General features: G+C 43.1%; 1 long non-coding RNA gene across 2 annotated transcripts in view; it reads right to left on the bottom strand.

Annotated features, from left to right (window-relative positions):
* LOC140734629 (uncharacterized) overlaps positions 1–26,477 on the bottom strand; it is a 92,630-nt gene that overhangs the window by 21,715 nt on the left and 44,438 nt on the right. The window contains exons 1-2 of one of the 2 annotated variants that reach the window (XR_012100579.1): positions 14,676–14,828; positions 1,571–1,749 (exon numbers count right to left, since the gene is read on the bottom strand). The exons of the other annotated variant lie outside the window; for it this stretch is intronic. This is a non-coding gene — a long non-coding RNA (uncharacterized lncRNA). Of the gene's footprint in view, positions 1–1,570; positions 1,750–14,675; positions 14,829–26,477 lie in introns of those variants that run through there. 2 annotated transcript variants of the gene reach the window in all.

Raw genomic sequence — 26,477 nt, 5'->3', positions numbered from 1 at the left:
TGAGCTGGTTCAAGAGCCTGATAGTGCAGGGTAATAACTATTCCTGAACCTGCTGGTGGCATTTTGGACACCACTGTTCAGTGTGGTTTGGTTCACTGCCAAGTTGAGGATGTGATACCATTACAGGCTGTTGTTCTTTTCTGTGGGCTGTCTGCCAAATATCGTATCTGTTGCTTTGTCACAAAGAACTTTGCTTCATTCCTAGGCGCTTTGGTCTAGGGCCTTGAATAAATGTTTCTTTTGCTGTGCATCAAAAAGAAATGTAAACTCGAGCCTCAGAGACTGAACAAAGGAGTGGATTTGCTTAACTTTGCTCAGTGACCTTCAGTGGATCATGAGAAGTTTTGATGGTCTGCATTTTAACTTAAATCAAGGCTCAAAAAAAATTATTTTCCCTTTCATCTGGTATCTAAGTGCATAGTTTATTGTTGATTCTCAGGCTGGTCTGATTTGAGTTAGTATTAATTTCCGGAGGACTAGAATATAATGCTGAGGCTTTATAAGGCATTGGTCAGACTACGTTTGAAGTGCTGTGAGCGGTTTTGGGCTCCTTACTGAAGAAACAATGTGGGAGGTGCAGATACTGTGTTTGCATTAATGGAGCTGAGGCCAAAAGTGTTAAAAGCTTAAAGTTACGAGGAATGAACATCACATATAGCCTGCCCTGAACCAAACACGTAGATGTCACAAGCAAGAAAATTCACCTGTGCTTCTACTTCCTCAGGGGGTTAAGGAAATTTGGCATGTCCCCTTTCACCCTCACCGATTCTTATAGTTGCTCTATGGAAAGCATTCTATCCATATGCATCATGGCTTGGTATGGCAACTGCTCTGCCCCGTGACCACAAGCAACTACAGAGAGTTGTGAACAGATCATGAAGAAATAATGTCGATTCCAGAGGCTCTCATTCGCTACATCAGTAAAACAGCCAGCTTAACCAGTGATCCCACCCACCACGGGCATGATCTCTTCTCCCCATTCCCATTAGACTGAAAGTGTGTACCACCAGGCTCAAGGCCTGCTTTTGTCCCGCTGTTATAAGACAAATAGATCAATTCCTGATTCGATGGTTCCGTTCATCATCAGAGAATGTAGAGTGTACTGTCTGAAATTCTTGCTCTTCTCAGACATCCATGAAAACAGAAGAGAACCCCAAAGAATGAATGACAGTAAGATGTTAGAACACCAAAGCCCCCTCTCCCCACCTCCCACACACAAGCAGCAGCAAAGGCTCAATCCTTCCCCTCCCCCAGTTATTTCAACATAAAGCATCAGCACCCACCACCCACCAAGCAAGCAACAGCAAAGCCCCCAGAGAGAGACCATGGTCTGCAATCCAACAAAAACTAATTGTTCGCCCAACAATTTGACATGCCACAGGCTCTTTCTTTCCCTAATAAGGGACAGAGAGGTGTCGGCCTTTTCAACAGCAAGAGGGAAGACCAACAAAATCCTCCAACTCAAGAATCAGTAGCGGGAGGGAGGGAGGGAGGGAGGGAGAGAGCGAGAGAGCGAGAGAGAGAGAGAGAGAGAGAGAGAGACTGAGTACAGAGGTCTCTGACAGCTGACCTGCTGTTCACAATGTTCTGCTTCTCCCTCAATGCCTCAGTCGGATACACAAGGCCTAACCCCGAAGGCTTGTGTCTTCCAGACCGCATCCTGGGGAAATCGAAACATGGCCGGTCGCTAAGCTCAGGGCGTGGGAACCGCTGCAGTTTGACTCATGGACTCAACAGAGCCCCATCCACCTTGAAAAGGAATAAAGAGACATTAAAGGGAAGAAATTAAGCTGTTTCACAGAAGAGCTGAATGAAGTTGCCCTTTGGCGACATCTTAGCTCCACCCACATAATGAGATAATGATAAGATTGACTCTTGACCTTACAATATAGCTCATTATGATCTTGCACCTTATTGTCTACCTGCACTGCACATTCTCTGTAACTGAAACACTCTATTCTGCATTCTATTATTGTTTTTCCTTGTACTCCCTCGATGTACTGTGTAATGCATTGATCTGTATGAATTCTATGCAAGACAAGTTTTCCACTGGGCTTCGGTACATTTGACCACAATAAACCAATTTACAACATCATACTGCTGGGTATATTCCCCAGGTCACCAATAAGTGGAAAAAATATAGAGAAGCAAATGTTCAATTAAATTAAAGAGAAGTATGAAAACATTAGAGTAGTTGTTATGGATGACTTTAATTATCCCAATGTATATTGGAAAAATACTAATGTTAGGGATGAAGAGGATGAGAAGTTCTTAAAATGTGTCCCGAATAATCCTGCAAAGCAGTGGTTCTGTTCCATTTAGGCAGAAGAGATATTTCTGATTTAAACCATGAGACCATAAGACATAGGAGCACAAATTAGGCTATCTGGTCCATCGAGTATGCTCCGCCATTTCTTCATGACTGATACATCATCCCTTGCAACCTCCTTCTCCTGCTTTCCCCCATAATCTTTAACACCCTGACTAATCAGGAACCTATCAACCTCCGCTTTAAATATACTCAATGACTTGGACTCCACAGCCACCTGTGGCAATGAATTCCGCAGATTCACCACCCTCTGGCTAAAGAAATTCCTTCTCATCTCCTAAATGGACATGCCTCTATTCTGAGGCTGTTCCTTCTGATCCTAGACTCCCCCACTATAGGGAACATCCTCTCCTGCGTCCATTCTATAAAGGTCTTTTAAATTTGTTTGTTTTCAATGAGATCACCTCCATTCTTCTGAACTCCAGCAAGTGCAGGCCCAGAGCCACCAAACACCTCACACGTTAACTCTTTCATCCCTGGGATCATTCTCGTGGACCTCCACCGGACTCTCTCCAATGCCAGCACATCTTTTCTGCGATAATGGGCCCAAAACTGCTCACAACACTCCAGCTGTGGTCTGACCAATGCTTTATAAGGCCTCAGCGTTACATCCTTGCTTTTGTATTTTGGTCTTCTCAAAATGAATGTTAACATTGCATTTCCCCACCTTACCACTGACTCAAACTGCAAACTAACCTTTAGGGAATTCTGAAATTGTCCCTTCATACTGCTGTTTTTGAATTTTCTCCCCATATAGAAAATTGTCCACACCTTTATTCCACCTACCATGCACTTCCCTACAATACATTCCATCTGCCACTTCATTGCCATTCTCCCAAAATGTCTAAGACCTTCTGCAGACATCCTGCTTCCACAACACTACCTGCCCCTTCACCTACTGTATCTTGGTATCCTCTGAAAACTTGGCCACAAAGCCATCAATTCCTTCATCCAAGTCATTGACATAAAACGTAAAAAGAAGTGATGCCAACGCTGATGCCTGCAGACCACCACTAGTCACAACCAGAAAAGGAAACCATGCTGACTTTGGCCTATTTTGTCATGTGCCTCCAAGTACCCCGAAACTTTATTGGTAATAATAGACTCCATCATCTTTTCAGTTACTGATGTTAGGCTAACTGTCCTGTAACTTTCTTTCTTCTGCCTCCCTCCCTTCCAGTCTTTCAGAACCATTCCAGGATCTAGTGATCCTTGAAAGATCATTTCTAATGCTTCCACGATCTGCTTTCAGAAGGTTTCTCTTTCAGAAACCTGGGACGTAGTCCATCTGGTCCAGGTGACTTATCTACCATCAAACTTTTCAGCTTCCCAAACACCTTCTTAGTAATAGCAACTATACTCATTCCTGCCTCCTGACACTTTCATACTTCTGGAATACTGCCAGTGTCTTCCACAGTGAAGACTGATGCAAAATTCTTTGGTTAACCTACAATTTCTTTCTTTGCCATTATTACCTATCCAGAGTCATTTTTCAACTGTCTGATATCTACTCGCCTCTCTTTCTCTTTATATATCTGAAAATCCTTTTGTATTCTCATTTATATTATTGGCTAGCTTACCTTCATCTTTCATCTTTTCTAGTTTATTGGCTTTTTATTTGCCTTCTGTTGGTTTTTAAAATTTCCCAATCCTCTACATTCCCACTTTTTTTGGCTATATTTTATGCTCTTTCTTTTGCTTTTATGGTGACTTCTCTTTTCAGCCACAGATGCATCATTCTCCTTTTAGAATACTTCATCTTTAGGAAGGATCTTTCTTATGCTTTCCAAATTGCCTCCAGAAACCCCAGCTGTTGGTATTCTGTCGTCCTCCCTGCTAGAGTCCCCTTGCAATCAACTTTGGCCAGCTCTTTTTTCATGTCTCTGCAATTCCCTTTACTCCACTGTAATACTGATACATCTGATTTTATCTTCTCCTTCTCAAACTGCGGGGTGAGCTCTATAATATTATGATCACTGCCTCCTTAAGGGTTCCTTTATCTTAAACTCCCTAATTAAATCTGGGTCGTTACATAACAACCAATCCAGAATTGCCATTTCCCTAGTGGGGTCAACCACCAGCTGCTCTAAAAAGTCATCTCATATTCATTCTACAAATTCCCTCTCTTGGGACTCAGCACCAACCTGATTTTCTAATCATGCATATTGAAATCCACCATGACTATTGTAACATTACCCTTTTTACATGCCTTTTCTATCCCCCATTGTAATTTGTATCCCACATCCTGGCTTCTGTTTGGGGGCCTGTTTATAACTCCCATCAGGATCTTTTTACCCTTGCAGTTTTTTGACTCTACCCTCAAGGATTCTGCATCTTCTGATCCTATGTCACCTCTTTCTAAGAATCTGATTTCATTTTTTTACCAACACAGCTCACCGGCCTCTCTGCCTACTTGCCTGCCCTTTCAATACAATGTGTATCCTTGGGTGTTGAGCTCCCAACTCTGACTTTCTTTCAGCCATAACTCGGCAATGTCCCAATATAATAACTGCCAATTTCTAACTGCACTACAAGATTATTTACCTTATTTTGTAAAGTGCATGCATTCAAATATAAAGCCTTCAGTCCTCACCCCACTGACTGCGATTTTGCCTTATCACCTCCCTGTCCTTCCTCACAGTTTCACTACACGCTGCATCTAATTTTACACCAGCTGTCCCATCTTCTGCCCTTTCTCTCTAGTTACATTCCCTCTCCCAAACAGCCCCTAGAAAACCTGCTCATGGGGATATTGGTCGCCCTCTGGTTCAGATGTAACCCATTCTTTTTATCAAGCTCATAACTTCCCCAGAAGGGACCCTAATGATCCAGAAATCTGAAACCCTGCCACCTGCACAAATTCTTCAGCCAAGCATTCATCTGCCAAAACATCCTATTCTTACCCCCACTGGCACATGGCACAGCTTCCAGAGGCTGCGACCTTCGAGGTCCTGCTTTTCCTACCAATACATACCACGGCTTCTGGCTGTTCACCCTACCCCTGTCATATATGTACTATGGTGACATACAGGTACTTTGATAGTAAATTTAGTTTGAACTTTTAACTTTGGTTTTGCAGAATGAAGTTGCCCAAGTGTTTCAAGATTTGATTAGAAAACGCTTAGGAGACAATGACCAAAACTTCATATGACTTAGATTAGAAGGAATAATCGAAAACCCACATCCAAGAAAATTTAATGCGCTGTCATGCCAAACTTATACTCCATGCATTTACATAAATGCTCGTAAATTAAATTTAGTCATTACTTCATTTCCCTTTTCATTGAATCAAAATCCATCTGCTGCCCTAACATGATGTTACCTGCCTTTTCTGTTCTGATGTGCATTTTGTTTTCAAGTCAAGTAGTTTATTGTCTTTTGCATAAGTACCTGCATACAGATCTGTAATGAGAAAATTACTTGTAGCAGCATTATAGAAACATAATATTAAAGGAAATATGTTCAGAAACATAAATTACACAAAGGTTGTACAAGAACTGTACAGAAAGCATTGTACAGGAGGCACAAATGCCCGTTAGTCAGTGAGATCAGAGTTCAAGTCTAGATTTCAGGGTCCTATTATTATCTGGAATGATAGTCAATATCGAAAATGAAAGCACAAAGGTCAATTATAAGCCAAGAAGTTGAAGTTTAATGGCTGGAGACTGGAGACTGGGGACTGGGGACCGGGGACTGGAGACCGGAGGCCGGAGACCGGAGACCGGAGACTGGAGACCGGAGACTGGAGACTGAGGTCTGAAGACTGGAGACTGGAGACCGGGGACCGGAGGCCGGAGACTGGAGACTGAGGTCTGAAGACTGAAGACCGGAGACCGGGGACCGGGGACCGGGGACTGGGGACTGAAGGGATTTGTTTTGCTTTTTGTGTTCTGTTGTGCTGTTTTCTGTGTTGTTCTGCTGGGCATTGTGAGCATACTATATTGGTGCTGAATGTGCAGCCAAGTTGTCCCAGCAAACCCTCAGGTCTGTTGGCTGTTAACGCAAACGACACATTTCACTCTGTGTTTCGATGATAACTAAATGAATCCGAATCTAAAGAACAAAGGCAATTAGAATCACAAAGGCAATCAAAGTGTGTCGCAGTTGCTAAGTGATCAAAGCAGTCGTAGTGATACTATACTGAGGTCATCTTTAACTTTCCCTTTTCATTTTTCCTTGCTCGGTGTCTATTCATGGGTACACTCTGCTCCTTCCACTTTCATTATTATTACCATCGCTGTTCTCCTGCACTTTTCCTTTCTTTCCTTTCTGACTTCCATCATCAAAGACCCCCAACAACCAGCCCATGCTCTCTTCTCATTGCTGACACCAGGAAGGAGGTACAGGAGCCTTAGGTCCACAGCACCAGGTTCAGGAACAGTTATTACCCTTCAACCATCAGGCTCCAGAACCAGTATAATTCACTAGCCTCAACTCTGAAATGATCACTGTACACAACCTATGAACTCACTTTCAAGGTCTCTGCAAATCAGGTTCTCAATATCATTCATGCATTTATCTTTTTATTTAATCTGACTCTCCGTCTATCTATTAAGTTGCTGTATTGTCCACTTATTTATTTATTTGTTTCTTTGTTTATTTACCATTTAGTTATTTACCATTTATTTGTTGTCCTCTTATCTATCCATCAATCCATCTATCTATCAGCTTATTTATTTATTTACATTCTTTAAAATTCTATTTATTTGTTTGTTTATATATTTGTATTTGGACAGATTGTCTTCTTTTGCACACTACTTGCTCTGGTCTGTGGCTTTTCATTGATTTGGTAATATTTCTTCATTCTTTGTAGTTTAGTCTTCCCATGCTTGCTTGTTCTTTTAAATATAATCACATATACAGTACTGTGCAAAAGTCTTAGGCACACATATATAGCTAGGGTGCTGAAGACTTTTGCACAGTACTGCAGTAAGTTTATGTATTGAACTGTACTGCTGCCACACAAAAAAACACATCTTTCCTTCGTGAGTGATGATAAACCTGATTCTGATATGAGTCTCTATGGTGGACTGAGAGAGGGAAGGGGGCAGGGAGAGGGGAATCACGGTTGGGGAAAGGGTGAAGGGAGAGGGGAGGGAGCAGGAAGCACCAGAGAGACATTGTGTAATGATCAATAAACCAATTGTTTGGAATCAAATCAAATGCACCTGAGCCTCCCTCTACCCCAGGCACTCCTTCTCTGCCACCTGTCTCACACCCCTCCCGCAGCACTCCACCCTCGCCACTCCCAACATGCTTTCATCCTGCCAGAATGACAAGCTCGCTGTCTGCTCCACGATGAGAAGTACAGTACCGTGCCACAATCTGAGGCACCCCGGCTATACATACTGTATGTGCCCAAGACTTCTGCACAGTACTGTACACAGCTAACTGCTCAGTGAATTTTCCAGTAACTACAGTACGGTCGTTTCTGTATTTTTCCAGCTAAGCAGCCTGACCTTCTTGAGGTCTTCAGTAAGAAGGCCACCTCCCTGCCTCCACACCAGCCATAAAATGCACTATTAACCTCCTGTCAGATTCTATTCCTCCTCAGCGTCAGCTCTTCTCCCTTTCCTGTCCTGAAACTGTGGCCATGGAAGAATATGTTAAGGAGGCGTTGGCTTTAGGATTTATCTGTCCACTTAGGGGAGGGCTTCTTTTTCTCCTTCTTCGTTTTTGCCTGTCCCACTTGTTCCGAGAACAAGGTGCCACATCAGCACCCTGCTGGTCTTCTCTTCCTGCTGTCCGTGGCTCACCTCCGCTGCTCACACTCTTAGTGGATTTGTCTGCCTCCGTCAGATGAGAACGCTACCATTCTGATAGTTGTGGACCAGTTCTCGAAAGCAGCCCACTTCGTCACTCTATCATCAGCTCGTGAGACTGCCTCCCTCGTGATTTAGCATGTGTTCAGTTTGAATGGCTTCCCTCGGGACATATTGAGGGCCACAGTTCACAGCTCACACTGCTCTCTTGTGGGAGCCGCAGACAGCCCCTCATCAGGTTTCTACTCCCAATCTGACAGCCAGACTGAGAGAGAGAATCAGGAGCTGGACACAACCCTGTGTGGCCTTGTCTCTTCCAACCCCACCACCTGAAGCTCCCAACTGGTCTGTGCAGAGACTGCCCACAGTAACATCCAGTCACCCTTCACTGGCATGTCCCCCTTTGAAGGCCAGAAGGAATTCCAGCTACCACTCTACCTTGACTAAAAGAATGCCATGGGAGTTCCTACTGCTGAACAGTTGGTGCATAAGGACACAGGCCAGGGTTTCTCCGCAGGGCACTCCGAAGCAATATAACTGGGAGGCTGATCGGCTCTGTCTCTCCAACCAGGGGACAATGACTGGCTGGCATCAGGAAATCTTGCTTTGAAAGTAGAGAGCTGCAAGTTGGCCCCATGCTACGTGGCATCATTTGTAGTGTAGAAGGCTATCGACAGAGCCTCCTATAGACTGTGCTTATCATCAGAAATGAAGATTCACCCAGTGTTCCATGTGTCCAGCTGAAGCCAGTGATATCCTCCCCCCCCCCCCCCACTCCACCCCACTGGTGGATGGGTCGCTGGTCTATTCTGGGTGGCGCATCTTGCATCTCGTAGGGTCCAGTACTTTGCAGATGAAGGGGACAGCTCAGGGGAATGTTCTTGGGTCTCAGCTCATGACATCATCCAGGACTTGCGGCAAGCACAGGCCTCTGGTGCCTCGGGAGCTGTGCTTAGGGACCGGGACCCTGCTACAACCATGGGAATTGCTGTGGAATCCAAGTGCCCTCGCAGGCGGGCACCTGGAAGAAATCGGAATGAGAATTCTCATTCCAGCCAGTAGAGGATTTTTTGTATTTAACTCCCTTCCTTTAGCTTCACTGCTGTCTAGTCTTCATCAAAGCACAGCGATGATAACACTCCCTGCTTACTTTAGCCCACACCTGGGATATGGATAGATGCTGTTTATAACATGGATAGACACTGTAAAGGGATGGTACTAATTTAATATTAAGGTATTGCTTCCGAGCTGCAGTGACAGTGTTAGTTTTTAGTTTGAGTGTCTTAATTAGCAGTCCTGTTCGGTCAGCATTTATTGCTTTTCCCCGTTTTGGACAGATGTTATTAAAACTCAGTGAACTACTCAGTCTGTTTCCTTGTCCCTCCCCCTGCACCTGGGCCATCACTGAACTCGTGGCACACGTGGGTGTAATTGAGCAGTGTGGGCTTGTTGGGTCTTTAGGGCTTGTACTGTGCAGTATCTCGAAGAAAAAAGGTTTTATGCCTCATTCTTGACTCCTGGAGAATGACAGAAGAGTCAAGATCCAGCACTCCTCACCTGAATCTCTACTTTCTACTTCTAGATTAGCGTTCCTCCTTTCTGACCTGACCCTTAGCTTCCCACCCCTGCCAATGACATCAGCAAACTCCTACACGAGGATACTGGCCCCGTTCCTACTGGTTTGCGGAGTTCTTACCTTCCCTCAGAAACCAAGCCAATCCCTCCCACAACTCCTCTCCAGCCACACTATGGTGAGGTGTCTCTGCCACAACGCACACGAAATGCTGTGGGAGCTCAGCAGGCCAGGCAGCACCTACGGAAAAGAGTACAGTCGATGTTTCGGGCCAAAACCCTTCTGCCAGCCTGCTTTTTATTCAACACCGACCCATACTGTTCAGCTCCTCCAATGCTTTGTCGTAATGGGAGGTCTGGATTTTTTTTCCAAGGTTCAGGTGCTCCAAGGGGGGAAAGAAGATGAGGGAGAAAGATAGAAGCCTAACTTTTTTTACTCAGATATGGGTTCACAAGCAGCTACAGGCAAAGTCACAAGATTTCAGAGAAGTTTCAAAGACAATGACTTCCCATTCAAAGCCAAAGGCAACTGCCTCTCTAGTGAACCGTGAACCTGCATCTCCATAAATGAACAGAACGAGTTTTAAGATTATTGCTGAGACAAGCTGAGGCACGATGCTCGTGCAAAGAAAATAATTTATTTGATTTTGTTATTCTTTTAATATTTCTTTTTGTATTTGCACAGTTTGTTGTCTTTTGCACACTGGTTTTTTTGTCTTTGTATGTAGTTTTTCATTGATTCTATTGCATTTATTGCAAATGCCAGCAAGAAAATGAATCTCAGGGTTGTATATGGTGTTCTTTGATAATAAATTTACTTTTAACTTTAGAGTGCGTTGATTTAACTGATTGGTACCTGGAGGCCGTGCAGTGCCCCATGATAACGGCCCCTGTGGTGGACATTCAGAGCCATGTCATGTGAAGATTTCGGTCCAACAAAGCTGCACTGTCCAGCAACTCGCTTATTTAACACTAGCATAATCGCAGGAGAATTTACCAACTGGTACGTCTTTGGAATGCAGGAGAAAACCGAAGCACCCGGAGGCAGCCCACGCAGTCACAAGAAGAATGGACAAACTCCTTTCAGCTGAGCCAGACTTGAACTCTAAACTCTGGAACCGCCCTGAGCTATACTAACATTGTACTAACCATTACACTACCATGATGCCCTAATTGAAAGGAACAGAGCACAGAGCTGGTGGTGACAGGCTTCCATCCAAAGGTTTAGTCATGGATTCTATTTTAACACTGTGGAACTTGTAGCTGATAACGTCCAGTCTGGGCTGCTTTGCTAAACTATAACAGAAGGAAGTCAACATGTATTGTAATGAATGAAAGTCCCCAGGGCAGAGCTCAGGATAAGGTGTACATGCCTGGAAACTGCTCTCCCACAGGATGTTATTGTCCTGGCAGCATCTATGGAAAAGAGTACAGTCAAGATTTCGGGCCAAGACTCTTCAGCATCCTGATAAATCTCCTCTGCACCCTCTCTAAAGCTTCCACATCCTTCCTATGTCAAGGCAACCAGAACTGAACACAATACTCCAAGTGTGGTCTAACCAAGGTTTTATAGAGCTGCAACATTACTCCGTGGCTCTTGAACTTAAGTTCCCACACTTGTTTCTATATCGTCTGTAGTCTCAATTTATCTTCATAACTTCTGAACAAATATCACCTCCAGTGTCGGCCCATCTCCAATTCTATTCTCTCAATCATCTGTGAATGCAATTGCTCTGTCGCAGGCGGCCATGCCAGTTAGCCACAAGCCCTGAACATTCTGAACACTCCTGTCTCTTTCATTCTTTAAGAAGTTTTATTAATAATCCATCTTTTACCCAAGTTTTTGGTTTTGCCTTATTATTCCCCATGTGGCTTGATATCGCATTCTGTTCTGTTAACTCTCCTATAAGGTTTATATTTCTACATGATACTGTTGCCACAGAGGGCTGTGGAGGCCATGTTGTTGGGTGTATTTAAGGCAGAGATTGTTACGTTCTTGTTTGATAAGGGGCAAATGGACGAAGTTGAGACAACTGGATTGAAAATTATCAGCCATGATTGAATGGTGGAGCAGTCTTAATGGGCTGAATGTTCCTGTATCTTATAGTCTTTTGATATGTTTTTAATCTTTGCAAACCATGCTTTCAAAAAAAGGAGAGTTGTACTGGGTCTATGCAACAGCCGTGTATGAGGTGTAAGGTCTAATCCTACCTTTAGCATAGATTGGTAGGGTCCAGAGATATGGTTCTACTGACTGTTATTTGTGGCTTAGAACATAAAACAGGACAGCACAGTGGCCCTTCACCTCATGATGCTGTGCCAATTTTTTAACCTATTCTAAGATTAATTAACTCTTCCCTTCTCCATGGGCCTCCATTTTTCTACATGCCTATCTAAGAGTGTTTTAAATGTCCCTAATGTATTTGCCTCACACCCTGGCAAGCACCCTGGTGGGGCATTCCTTGCACCCATCACCCACCCTATATTTTCTGCCAATCACTTTAAAATTATGCCCCCCACCCCCGTATTAACCATTTTCACTCTTGGAAAAAAAATGTCTCTGGCTATCTATGCCTATGCCTCTTATCATCTTGTACACCTCTGTCAATTCACCTCTAATCCATCTTCAATTCAAAGAGAAAAACCCTAGCTTACTCAACCTATCTTCATAAGACATGCTCCTGGTAAGTCTCCTCTCTAAAGCTTCCACATCCTTCCTATAACGAGGCAACCAGAACTGATCACAGTACTCCAAGTGTGGTCTAAGTAGGGTTTTATAGAGCTACAGCATTACCTCATGGCTCTGGAACTCAGTCTCCCGGCTAATGAACAACCCACCATATGCCTGCTTCACAACCCTATCAACTTGCACAGCAACTTTGAGGGATCTATGGACGTAGAACATCTAAATTCCTCAGTTCCTCCACACTGCTAAGAATCCTGCCATTAATTTTGATCTTCTGCAGTGAATCACTTCACACTTTTCCAGGCTGAACTCCGTCTGCCACTTCTCAGCCCTGCTCTGCACCCTGTCAATATCCTGTTGAAAGCTACGACGACCTCGACACTATCTGCAACTCCTTCGTGCCATCTGTCATCTTAGAAATAATCGCAGATAACGCGCTCGAGGAGGGAAGAGCTATCCCTTAATCTAAATCATTAAAAACATTTTTGTTATCACTGTGCAACTTATGGTGATTTAAAATATGCAAATAAGCTGTGGTTCCTACATTGTAACAGCAATTACAGAAGAACTTCATTGACTGTAAATTGTTCTGGGACGTAGCAAGGAGCTATATAAATGAAAGTTGCATTTATTTTCATATAGACAAGTACATGTGTACATAGATGCACTGAAATCTTACTTGAAACACCATTGCCAGCACATAGCATCATATAAGCAGCATTCACAAGAAAGATGTAAATTTAACTTACAGAATTTTACAAGAAAACACAATGAGAATAATAAAAAAAGTCAATTTTAGTGCAAAATGGTCAAAGTGATCATACTGTTGCTAAATTAGACATCAGTGCTTTGCTGCCTGGTTCAATAGCTAATGGCTGAAGGAAATTAGCTGTTCTCGTGGGACTTCAGACTTCTGTACCTCCTGCCCGATAGTAGATGTGAGAACATGGCATCTTTGATGATGGATGTTGTCTTCTTGAGGCAGCATCTCCTGTGGATGCCTACGGTGGTGGGGAGGGATAAATACAGTCCTGACGTATTGGGCAGAGTCCGCTACTTTCTTCAGCTCCTTAGCTTCCTGTGCACATCATGCAACCAGTCACAAAACTTTCAACAGCACGTTGTGGAAGTTTGCGGTGAACCTCCTTAACCTCTTCAGAAAGCAAAGAAGCATGCTTTGCTTATGATTGTATCGATGTTTCGCTCTCCGGTTCCACTTATATCTTGGTTTATTACTATTGTCACACGTACCGAGATATGGTGAAAAGCTTGTCTTGCATACTGTTCATACAGATCAGATCATTACACAGTGCATTGAGGCAGGACAAGGTAAAACAGTAACAATGCAGAATAAAGCATTGCAGCTAGTGCAGGTAGACGATAAAGTGCAAGATCATAACGAGGGATATTGTGAGGTTAAGAGTCCACTTTATCTTACAAGAAGTCCATTCAAGAGCCTAATAACAGCTGCCTTTGAGCCTGGTCGTATGTGCTTTCAGGCTTTTGTATCTTCTGCCCAATGGGAGGGGAGAAGAGAGAAGATTCGGGGTGGGGAGGGCCTTTGATTATGTTGTTTGCTTTACTGAGGCAGTGAGAAATGTAGACTGTCCGTAGGCGGGAGGCTGGTTTCTGTGATATGTTGAGCTGTGTCCACAACTCTCTGCAGTTTCTTGTGGTCATGGGCAGAGCAGTTGCCGTAGCAAACCATAATGATTTGATTGTTCCAATCAATTCATTACACAGTGCAAAGAGAGAGAACATGCTAAAATAATAACAATGTCTAATAAAGTGTGACAGCTATGGACATTACGCGCCAGACCAAGTGATCCAGTGGATGGTAAAAGGATAAACCCTCGGCCCACTGGAAATCATGAAATCGTTAGCCACAACATTGAAGGCTTCAGCAACAGTAAAGCAGAAATTAAAACCGGACATGTTGTGCATACAGGAAACTCATTGGCTGAGCATCCAACCCTATGTGCTGGGAATTCACCTGGCTAGTGACACTCCAAGCCAAACATATGGACGTGCAAATCTTTGTTAAAGATAAATCTATAGTAATGAGCACAGCAAACATCCAAGCTGGCTCAGCGGAACTTCTGAAAGTTGAAACAAAACACATAAATATCATCTTGGTTTACGGACCCCTAATGAACCATTTGTGTGGCCACCTAACCTAGATCTCCAGGACAAAACGTATTGGTGACTTTGATAGCCATCGCACCACCTGGGGATACGAAGATGACGATGCAAATAGAGAAGAAGTTGTATCATGGGCAGTAAACAACAGCCTTGAGCTATTATACGAGTCAAAGGACACCCCTACCTTCACAAGTGCCAGATGGAGAAAAGGATACAACCCAGAGCTTGCCTTTGTTACCTCAGCACACTCCAACCTCTTCACACGAACAGTCCTCCAACACATACCCGACTCCCAGCACCGTCCAGTCCAGTTCTGAGATCTGTATCATCAAAGATTTAACCTGAGAAAAGCAAATTGGACATCTTTCGCAGAATCCCTTCATCAACTTATCGATACCATACCACCAGAACCTAATCATTAAGATGAATTTGTCCAACTAATCTGGAAAGTAGCGCAGCAGAACATGCCTAGAGGCTGCAGAACCAAACATGTTCAGGGATTGACTAGTGATATCAAGCAAAGTTTTGACGAGTATGTCAACTTATACAACCAAGACCCATTTGGTCAAGACACAATTGAAATGTGAGAGTCAGTTCTATCCCTACTAAGTCAAGAGAGACACAGCATTGGCAGGAACTGGTGGAAAACACAGACATGACCAAGAACAGTAAGAAGGCATGGGCAACTGTTCGGAAACTCAACTCAGACAATAGACCATCACAGAGGATTGCTGCCGTAACACCCAATCAGGTTGCCCACCAATTAATACTAAATGGTCGACCAAATAACAAGGAATGGAGGCAAAAGAGAAAGCAACATCAGGAGATGGAGTCAGCTCTCTGAAACGGGAATAACAACTTCCCACCTCTCACCCTAGAAGAATTAAAGGATGAAGTATCACAGCTAAAATCCAACAAAACTGCTGGCATAGATGGGATTCTTAATGAATTCCTTAAACATCTTGGACCTAAAGTACTCCACTGGCTTCTGTCCCTTTTTAACTGTTGCCTAAGATCATTAAAAATACCTAAAAAGTGGATAAGAGCCAAAGTTGTTGCTCTCCTTAAACCCAATAAAGACCCCAACATTCCTAAAAATTACAGACCAATTTCCTTGCTCCGCACCCTCTATAAACTCTACGAGAGACTCATACTGAAAAGAATATCCCCCTTAGTCGAGGACCTCCTAACACCAGACCCAGCCGGGTTCAGGCCAGGCCGCTCTTGCTGCGGTCAAGTCCTGAGCTTAATCCAGTATATTGAGGACGACTTTGAAATGCGACAAATTACAGGGGCAGTATTCGTTGACTTAACAGCAGCATACGACACTGTGAATCATAGAGGCCTTCTACTGAAATTATCTAAAATGTTAAAGAATGAAACCACAGCCAAAGTAATAAAAAGCCTCTTAGAAAATCACAGATTTTATGTAGAATGAATGGAATTGACAGTAGGTGGCATCCACAAAAGAACGGACTACCACAGGGATCAGTCCTGGCACCTCCACTATTTAATGTTTACACAAACGACCAACCAACCTTTCCTAACACACGCAGGTTTATCTATGCATAGCAACACAAGCTAACTCCTTCCAAGAAGCTGAAGTACGACTTACAGCAGTCCTCGAAGCAATGAAGCAGTGTTATGAAAAATGGTCTCTGAACCGAAATCCATCAAAAACTCAAGTGTGTGCATTCCACCTGAGGAATTGAGAAGCAACTCGGAAACTCAAGATCTTCTGGTGTGGGAAGGAGCTTGAACACCATCCGACTCCAATTTACCTGGGCATGACACTGGATAGGACGCTCTCATTTGCCACCCACATCCAAAAACTCCGAGGGAAAGTTGGCTCTCACAATTCTCTCTTGAAAAAATTAGCAGGCACGAAATGGGGAGCTAATGCTCACAGACTTAGATCAACTGCCCAAGCACTCTGCTATGCACCTGCAGAATACTGTGTACCTGTGTGGGGCAGATCAGCCCATGTGAAGAAAATCGACCCATTGCTTAACAAAGCCTGCTGAATAATCACGAGCACACTGCGCCCCACACCCACTAATATCATTTATAGATTTGCAGGCATCGCTCCCATAGAGATCTGAAGACACACTACAACAAAAATTGAAAAAGGTAAACAAAACTCAGAACCATGGCATCCACTACATCATCATGTGCCAGTTTCCAAATGCCTAAAATCGAGGAAAAGCTTTGCTACAGTGGAGGAACTACTGCACGGAACATCCCCCCAAACATACAGGATTGACCTCTGGCAACAAACAGAAGCCAGAACCCCACCAAACAACACAGTGCAAGACCCCACAGAAATGTTGCCAGACGGGGCACTGCTTGAGACAGAAGTGGTTCACTCTCAACAGAGCGAGCGCGGGAGTTTGTAGGATGGGAGACAATATGGTGAAGTGGGGTTTAAAGACCTGCAAATCCTGTGAGTGTGGCGAAAGGGTGCCGAACACTGAACACGTTCTGTGCAACTGCCCACTCTCAATGATTTAGCTGACACTGACCTGCTCAACATCAACCAAACAACACCAGAGTGGCTGGCTGTCTGGTGTGACAAGCTGTGATGATGAGCTATGGTGAAAATACAGTGCAGGAGAACAATAAAGTTTAAGGTTGACTGAAAGGTCAGAAGTCCATCTTATCGTACTAGGGAACTATTTAATAATTTATAACAGTAGGGTAGAAGCTGCCCTTGAGCTTTGTGTATGTGTTTTCAGGTTCTTGTATCTTCTGCCTGATGGGAGAGTGGAGAAGAGGGAATATACTGTTGGGAAGGGTCTTTGATTGTGCTGGTTGCTTTACTGCCATTCTGAATCAGTGAGAAGTATAGACAAAGTTCACGGAGGCAGGGTGATTTCCAACTTCTCTGAGAAGGATAGGAAGTTAAGCTTGCCTTAGGTAGGGCATCCTTAATAAGATGGGGCAAATATCTGCACACATAATGAAACCACACCTGATGATCATTGGTTGTGGGGCTGATGTGGGTGCAGTGCTCCTCCTGGCTGCTTCTGACACCTACACATCTTTTCTCTATCAGAGGCCATGCTGTTAAATTCTATTCCATTAATCTACCATATAGTTTTTCACCTTCGGGGGCAGTATAGAGGGAGTACTGCACAGTCTCTCAGTTAAGGTGAACAGACTAACCCACCTGTTTACCAGGTAGATACAGTATAAAATTTACATTTTCAATAAAGGATGGGGTAAATTTTCTTCATGTCTTGGCCAATGTTCATTCCCTCAACCATTATTATTGAAGTAGTATAACGGTGGCACAGCTAGTGAAGCCCCTGACTCGCAGTGCCAGAGACCCGGGTTCAAACCTGACATTTTGTGCTGCCTGTGTGGAGTTTGCACATTCTCCCTGTGTCCCTTGGGTGCTCTGGTTTCATCCCACACCCCAAAGAGGTGTGGTTTGGTAGGTTAGTTGGACACTGTTAGTTGCCCCAGTATGTAGGAAGGCGATAAATGCTGGGGAGTTGGTGAGAATGAATGATGGAGTAGTGTAAAGAGATGATTGATGGTGGGTCAGAGGGCCTGTTTCTGTACTGCATCTCTCTATGACACTTAAAGCTGAGAGTTCTACCCAAAGCTCATCTCTTAACCAATCCCATTACCAAGAGATTGACTAGCTATTCATCTCAGTGTTATCAATCTGTGTGTGGAATGACTGCCCTTGTTATTTACACTGACTGCATAGTAATTCTATGAGTACAATGCCTTGGACATGTCATGAATTGCTAAATCAGTTCTGGCTCTTCACCGATTACAGGAGGAATTTATGAGTTTGTTTTGAACAGTGTACAGAGGAAACCCATCCCTGCTTCTGTTATGGCAACCGGAGGGCAGAGTAATTCTTTAGTCACTCACTTTCTGGTACATAAAGGTGTGAGAGGATGGATATTGTGAAGCCCAGTGTTTGGATACTTTAGAAGCACTGAGACAAGGAGCTGGCTACTCAACCCTTAAACTGACACCGCCATTCTGGGCGGCACGATAGCACAACGCTTTACAGTCCTGGCTGTAAGATCGGGATTCAGTTTCTTCTGCCCGTGCGATCTCCCTGTGACTGCTGGGTTCCCTCCGGGTGCTCCAGCTTCCTCCCACGGTCCAAAGGTGTACGAGTTAGGGTTAGTAAGCTGTTGGTCATGCTGTGCTGGCATCAGCAGCATGGCAAAACTTAAGGGCTGCCCCCAGCATATCTCAAAGTCAAAGTCAAATTCATTATCAAAGTATATATATGTTGTCATACACCAGCTTGTGATTAATTTTCTTGTGGGCGTTTACAGGAAAATAAGCAAGAAATTGAATCTCAGAGTTGTATATGGTGACGTGTAGGTACCGATAACAAATTTACTTTGAGCATTGAAAATAAAGAAATTCAATAGAATTTAGTAATAAAAAACTATACATAAAAAGGCTGACAAGCAACCAACATGCAAAAGAAGATAAATTGTGCAAATAAAAAAGCACTGAGAAAGCAAGTAGCAGAGGCCTTGAAAGTAAGTCCATAGGATTGTGGAATTAGTTAGGAGTGGAAGTGAGGGAAGTTACCCATGCGGGTTCAGGAGCCTGATGGTGGAAGGGTAATAACTGTTCCTGAACCTAGTAGTGTGGGACCTAAGGCCCCTGTACCTCCTGCCCGATGGTAGTAGTGAAAAGAGAACGTAGCCTGGATGGCGGGGGTCCTTGATGATGGATGATGCTTTCTTGTGGGAGCATAATGTAGATGCAAAGAGCACATATCAGATGTGTTTGTCATTGACACAAAGAACTTATCTCACTGTATGGTTCAGTGCTTTAACGTATACTGTAAGTGACTAATAAAGCTTATCTTATCTTTCAGTTGGATTATGGGGGACCTATCCCTCTGCTCCACACACCTTCCTTTGTGCTTGCTACATTACCTACCATTACCCAACTCCAGTCTTGAGAGCTCCAATTATTCCTGTACTTGCAGACTTCTGGAAGAGCCAATTATTTTTACTTCTGCTGCCTTGGGTGTGGTTCTCGACTTCTCTGTTATATGGCCCAGCCTTAACGTTTGCTCTCAGTTTCTTAACATCCTCAACAGAGGAAATAGTTTCCCTGATCCCTCCCAATCAGATCCTTAAAATACTTGAAACCTATTCTTCAGATTAACCCTAAACTCATAAATACAAGTGAACATATATCTATTCTCTGAACTGAATGTCCAAAAACAATTTATAGTGTTGTTTGGGAATGAAATTGTTAAGTGCTGCTACAAATTGTGGATTGTAGGTTGCGATTCCATAGGAAATTCTAGTCTAATTCCAGAAGCAAATCTGAAGTCAGTGACTTTGGAAGCAGGTTGAACTTTATCAGTAGGAAGCACCTGGTTGGCCACAGTACAGAAAAGGGTGTGCTTATATATCTCGATAGTCTCAGAAAAGTTTACACATGGACTGCTGGGTCTGAACTGTGGATTGAACTTGTCAAGTGGTTAAGTTTTCCATGCCTTTATGGTTGAATTCCAAAGAAAATTGGTCTCACATTCCTAGCCTGAATGTTGATGAGTCAGCTTGGCTCAACTGACTTTGCGATTACTGTCAGCTCTGTGCCAGAATGTGGTGGCTGTGTGCCCAACCCATGAGAACATAATCCAAGCGGAGACCTCACATAGTACAGTACTGGCAGATCAATCCATTGTTAGTGTTTCTCTGGATTAAGTACAAGACCAAAGTGCCGTGATAGTGCTTGAGGTTTCCCACAGCACATTTTGCCCCATTGCATTCTCTCAAGATAGCATAGACAACATATGCTGATGCTCTGCGGGCAGCTCACAGGTCTACCCTGGGACACGCATGTACAATACCTGCTGTCACAAAGGCAAGAAGGGCCTCTACTTTCTTAGAAGTTTGCATACAATCGGCAAGTTTCTGTAGATGCAGAGTGGAGAGTGCCCTGACAGGTTGCATCTCATTCTGATATTGAAATAACAATGCCCAGTAACAGAGAGTGATAAATAAAGCCCAGGACCTCACAGGAAAAAACACTCCCTCCCCACCACTGAGCACATTTACTGAAGTGATGCCACAAGAAACCAGCATCTGTCCAGCCCATGCTCTCTTCTCACTACCACCATCCGGCTGGAGGTTCACAAGCCTTACTTCTCCGTGGACTTTCACCTCGTTGGGGTGGAGAAGCTTGTGTGGTCCTGAGATCCCGAGAGTGATGCCGTTTGGAGCTATGCTCCTGGTAGGGTCACCCACGGCGGTAAGGTCGAGGGTGAGGTCCCTGACAAAGAACAATCCAACCGAAATCTCAACGGTGCAACAGGCGGACGAAGTTACTTTGAACTCAACGGCTGTGAAGGCGGATGAAGGCTGCAACAAATCCACCAACTCCAATCGTTGTGGTTTCCATGCCATTGGAATCAGTTGGTTAATTTATGAAGTATTGTGTGCTTCTTGGAGTGCAACATTGAGTATGCGTTAAACAAATACACACACAGGTGTCTTCGCTCTGTGGGCCACATCTTGATTGGACTCATAAGTCACTTGAGAGCCCATAACTGGATCAATGGAACGAAGACCATCATCCTTGACCTCGAGGGATAGCCACGACGATGACGATGATGATGACGACAGAAGCCTCAGGTCCCACACCACCAGGTTCAAGAACAGTTATTACCCTTCAGCCATCAGGCTCCTGAACCAGTGTGAAGAACTTCCCTCACCTCAACTCTGAACTGATTCCCCAACCTAAAGACTCACTTTCAAGGACTCTACAACTCATGTTCTCAGTATTATTTATTTTTGTTTTATTTGCACAATTTGTCTTCTCTTGTGCAGTAGCTGTTTGTCAGTCTTTGCTTATGTACGTACAGCCTTGCATAAATTCTGTTGTATTTCATTATTTTCCAGTAAATGGGTGCAAGGGAATGAATCTCAGGATGGTATGTGTTAGCATATGTGTACTGTGATAATAAATTTACTTTGACTTTGAGAAGATGCAAGAGAAGCAGAACAGTACTAGCCAACACTACACCTTCAGCCAAAAATAGCAATCACTGGTTTCACTCCAAAGGCAAGGATCAATCAGTGAGCCCTAGAGACAGAACACTGTAGCACAGAAACAGGCACTTTAGCCCATCCAGTCCATGCCAAGCTGTTATTATCAACCTCCACCTGGTCCACAGCCCTCCATCCCGCTCCAGTCCATGTACTTATCCAAACGTCTCTTAAACGTCAAAATCAAACCCACATCCACCTCTTTTGGGGATGCTCGTGCCGCACTCTCATCACACTCCGAATGAAGAAGTACCCCTTAACTATTTCACCCTTCACCTCAAATCTATGGACTTTAGTTCTTGTCTCATCCAACCTCAGTGGAAAAAGCCTGCTTGCATTTACCCTATCTATACCCCTCATAATTTTGTATACCCCTGTCAAATCTCCCCTCATCCTCCTACGCTCTGGGGAATAAAGTCCTAACCTATTCAACCTTTCCCTGTAACTCAGGTTCTCAAGTTTCAGCAACTTTGTTCCTTTTAAAAGTTCTCTGTACTCTTCCAATCTTATTGACATCTTTCCTGTAGGTAGCTGACCAGATCTGCACACAATACTCCAAATTAAGTCTCACCAACATCTTATATACCTCAGCATAGCATTCCAAGTCCTGTACTCAGTACTTTGATTTATGAAGGCCCATGTGCCAAAGGCTCTTTACAACCCTATCTACCCATGGTGTTGCAGGGTAGCTAGGACTATTTGTATCTCAATTGCAGACTCTGCACCTGCACAGGTGGGCTGCTGAACAGGTTCGACAATCGCGTTCATGAATATGCACGCTCCAGCTAATTACTGTTTCCTTATGGTGGTATTTAACCCCCTTTTTTCATTCTATGCTCCCTGCTTACCCTTGTCCTTGCCTGGGAAAGAGGACGATCGTTTCCACAGACGCTGTAAAGGAGCGGAATTGCTTTGGTATTTAGTTATTGCTTCCAGCCGCAGTGTTGGCATTTAACTTCCAGTTTTGAGAGTTTTAGTTAATGACCCTGTTAGCCTAACATTTATTGTTTTTCTTTTCCGTTAAATTCTGCCACAGTTCTCATTAAAACATGAACTGTTGACCTGCTTTGTGATTCTACTTTGTTCTTCAGGTGAAATATACATAAAATCTCAGGCAATCTCAAAGTATTTTACAACTTGTGAAGTGCCATTAAAGTATAGTCACTCCTATATTCTGAGAAATATGGGTGTCAATAGGATTTTTTTTAGAGATACAGCGCAGTAACAGGTCCTTCTGGCCCAACAAGCCTACGCAGCCCAATTACACCCATGTGACCGATTAACCTAATAACCCGTACATCGATGAGGAAGTGATCAGCAAAGGTTACAGGAAGAAGGCAGGAGACTGGGTTTAAGAGGGATAATAAAATAGCCATGATTGAATGGTGGGGCAGACTCAATGGGCCAAATGGCCTAATTCTATTCCTATATCTTATGGTCTTTTGGTCTATATGGGAATTCAGACCCACAGATAATGCTAAAGGCACAATAGCGAATTATATGAAGTTGCCCAGCCAGCATAAGACCATAAGAAATAGGAGCAGGAGTCGGCCATTTGGCCCATCGAGCCTGTTCTGCCACTCAATAAGCTCATGGCTGATCTGGCTGTGGACTCAGCTCTATCTACCAATGTTTTGCCCAAAACCCTTAATTTCCCTACTATGCAAAAATCTGTCTAACTGCATTTTAAATATATACAATGCACATGTCAGGTTCAAAGCCACACGGACAGCTTCCCGCTGAAGTCTGCTTACTTTTGTTTTAAGATGCAGGACATTAACAGCCCCTTCAGGCCCAAAGCCCACACCCCCCATATTATACCCATGTGACCAGTTGAAAGATTTGGCAAAATTATCAGAATGTAATTATCAGCCTCTATATAAAAAAATTAAGGAAGATGTGGCAAGATGGAGCCTGATTCCTTTTTTCAGTCTCAGTTCAAGGATTGAGTCTATTAAAATGAATATACTGCCCAGACTGTTATATCTCTTTCAGATCCTACCAACAGAGATTAATCAAAATCAATTCAATGAATGGAACAAGATGCTATCAAGGTATATTTGGCAGGGTAAAAGGCCTAGAGTTTGTCTCAAAACTTTGCAATTAGCAAAGGAAAAGTGGGGTGGGGCTTGCCTTCTGTTAGAGATTATTATTTGCAGCACAGTTGAGAGCTGTGATATGTTGGTGCAACCCATCATATGACGCTCAATGGAAAAACATTGAGGAGCGGGTACTTCCCATCCCCATACAAGCAATTTTGGCTGATAACAACCTGCAAAGGTACATAAATACTATTGATAACCCATGGGTGAAATTGACTCTTAAAATATGGAAAACCACTATAAAAGAATATAATCTAGAGGGAGATATTGCAATTCTTAAATGGTGTGCATATGACCCGGATTTTACGCCAAATAAATTGGATGCTAGATTTAAGGACTGGACAGCTAAAGAATAACAGTTCTTTGCAACATAATGAAAGAAGGAACACTGTTCAGTTTTGAAATGCTTAAAGAGAAACACTTATTAGAAAAACAAGATTTTTATCAGTATTTACAGATGCGACAATATGTTAATAAGACGCTTAAAAATGTAACCAAGGCAAATACATGCTTGATAGAGCTCTTTAGAAAGGCATATAATTCAGATAATGGTAGTAGAATCATTTCAAGCATGTATAAGGGGTTGTCAAATTTTAAAACACATTCGACTTCATACATTAAAACAAAATGGGAGAAGGAAGGAGGGATAATTATATCTGAGGAAGAATGGACAATAATATGGAGGTATCAATGGAAGTGTACCAGTTCACAGAAATGGAGGGAGTTTGGATGGAAAAACTTGATAAGATATTTTATTACACCCTCTCAGAAATCCCATTATGATAGTAACCTCCCTGTTTGCTGGAGAAATTGTGGAAATCAAAATGCAAATCATTATCATATTTTTTGTGACTGCCCTGTTATCAAAAATTATTGGAGGGGGATACACAATGCCCTACAAGACATCTTTAAATGTGAAATACCCTTGCAGAGTAAGACCATATATTTTGGATATATACCTCAAGAATGGTTGAAAAGAGATAAATATTTAATGAATATACTGTTGGTGGCTGGTAAAAAGATTCTTACTAGGAAATGGTTATCACAGGAGAGCCCAACTTTAAACGCATGGATGGAAATTACAATGGACATTTACAAAATGGAGAAGATAACAGCATCTGTTAATCATAAGCTGGAATAATTTGATTCATACTGGGAAAAATGGTTTAACTACATAATGCCTCATAGGCCTGATTTTATTCTCACAAATCAATGAATCTGTTGTAAAAAGAAAGATTACTCCCTACTTGTACATAGTTCTTTCCCTTTGCTTGTTTTTTCTTTCCACTCTTTCCTATAAGTATATACCCCAGATAAACACTTTGTGGAGATTTTGTGATATATATGGTTATATGATATATATGTACAATGTCTGAAATACATCTTATGGAAATGTTTATTTGATGAACTTCAATAAAAAAAATAAATTACAAAAAAAAAGAAATATGGGGGAAACCATAGTGACGGTGGTCATGGGGAGAACGTACAATCTCCTTACAGAGAGAGGCGGGAATTGAACCCGGGTTGCTGCATTGTTATTTTTCTCCCTGCTTCCTTTCCAATCCTGATGAAGTGTCTTGGCCTAAAACCTCTTGACCATTTATTCCTTTCGATGGATGCTGCCTAACCTGAGAGTTCCTCTACCGTATTGTACGTGTTAGGCTGGCATTGTAAGTCAAAGTCAATTTATTTCCCAAGTACGTATGCTACATTGAGATTCATTTCCAGGAAAATAAAGAAATACAGCAGAATTTATGAAAAGCTATGCATAAACAAAGACTGATAAACAACCTATATGCAAAAGAAGACGAATTATCCAAATAAAGAAATACAGCATCACGCTAACCACAATGCTACCATGCCACCTGTAAGATTCTATAGACAGTGAAAGGATAATGACCAGTCAAGCTGCCTGAGTTGTTCTGAGCGAACAGATAATTTGTTTTTCTTTGGATAGGTTACCGGGCAGGAATAACCTCCAACCCCACAATCCATCGTTCTCCTTTACAACAGCGTCAATAGGGACTGTTGCTTCAATGGGATTTCTCACCCAAATAACAGCACTTCTGACTGTGTAGTACACACCCTAGTAATGATCTAGAGAGCCAGGCGACTATCTGAGGGAGAGAGGGAGAGAGAGAGGGAGAGAGGGAGAGAGAGGGAGGGAGGGAGGGAGGGAGAGAGAGAGAGAGAGAGAGATAGAGAGAGAGAGAGAGAGAGAGAGAGAGAGAGAGAGAGAGAGAGAGAGAGAGAGAGAGAGAGAGAGAGAGAGAGAGAGAGAGAGAGAGAGAGAGAGAGAGAGAGAGAGAGAGACTGTATGAATGTAGAATGTAGAAGTCTGCGAGAGTGCTCGATGCTAAGCTGAACCTCCTTAACCTCTTCAGAAAGCAAAGAAGCATGCTTTGCTTATGATTGTATCGATGTTTCGCTCTCCGGTTCCACATATATCTTGGTTTATTACTATTGTCACACGTACCGAGATATGGTGAAAAGCTTGTCGTGCAGACTGTTCATACAGATCAGATCATTACACAGTGCATTGAGACAGGACAAGGTAAAACAGTAACAATGCAGAATAAAGCATTGCAGCTAGTGCAGGTAGACGATAAAGTGCAAGATCATAACGAGGGATATTGTGAGGTTAAGAGTCCACTTTATCTTACAAGAAGTTCATTCAAGAGCCTAATAACAGCTGCCTTTGAGCCTGGTCGTATGTGCTTTCAGGCTTTTGTATCTTCTGCCCAATGGGAGGGGAGAAGAGAGAAGATCTGGGGTGGGGAGGGTCCAGATCTTCAGTGTGTGAGAGTGCATGTGAGAGTGTGTGAGTGTGTG

The sequence above is a fragment of the Hemitrygon akajei genome, chromosome 10, assembly GCF_048418815.1.
Source record: "Hemitrygon akajei chromosome 10, sHemAka1.3, whole genome shotgun sequence".
Classification (NCBI taxonomy): Eukaryota; Metazoa; Chordata; class Chondrichthyes; order Myliobatiformes; family Dasyatidae; genus Hemitrygon; species Hemitrygon akajei.
The sequence above is the reverse complement of the archived record's forward strand: the minus strand, read 5'-3'. Positions and strand labels throughout refer to the sequence as shown.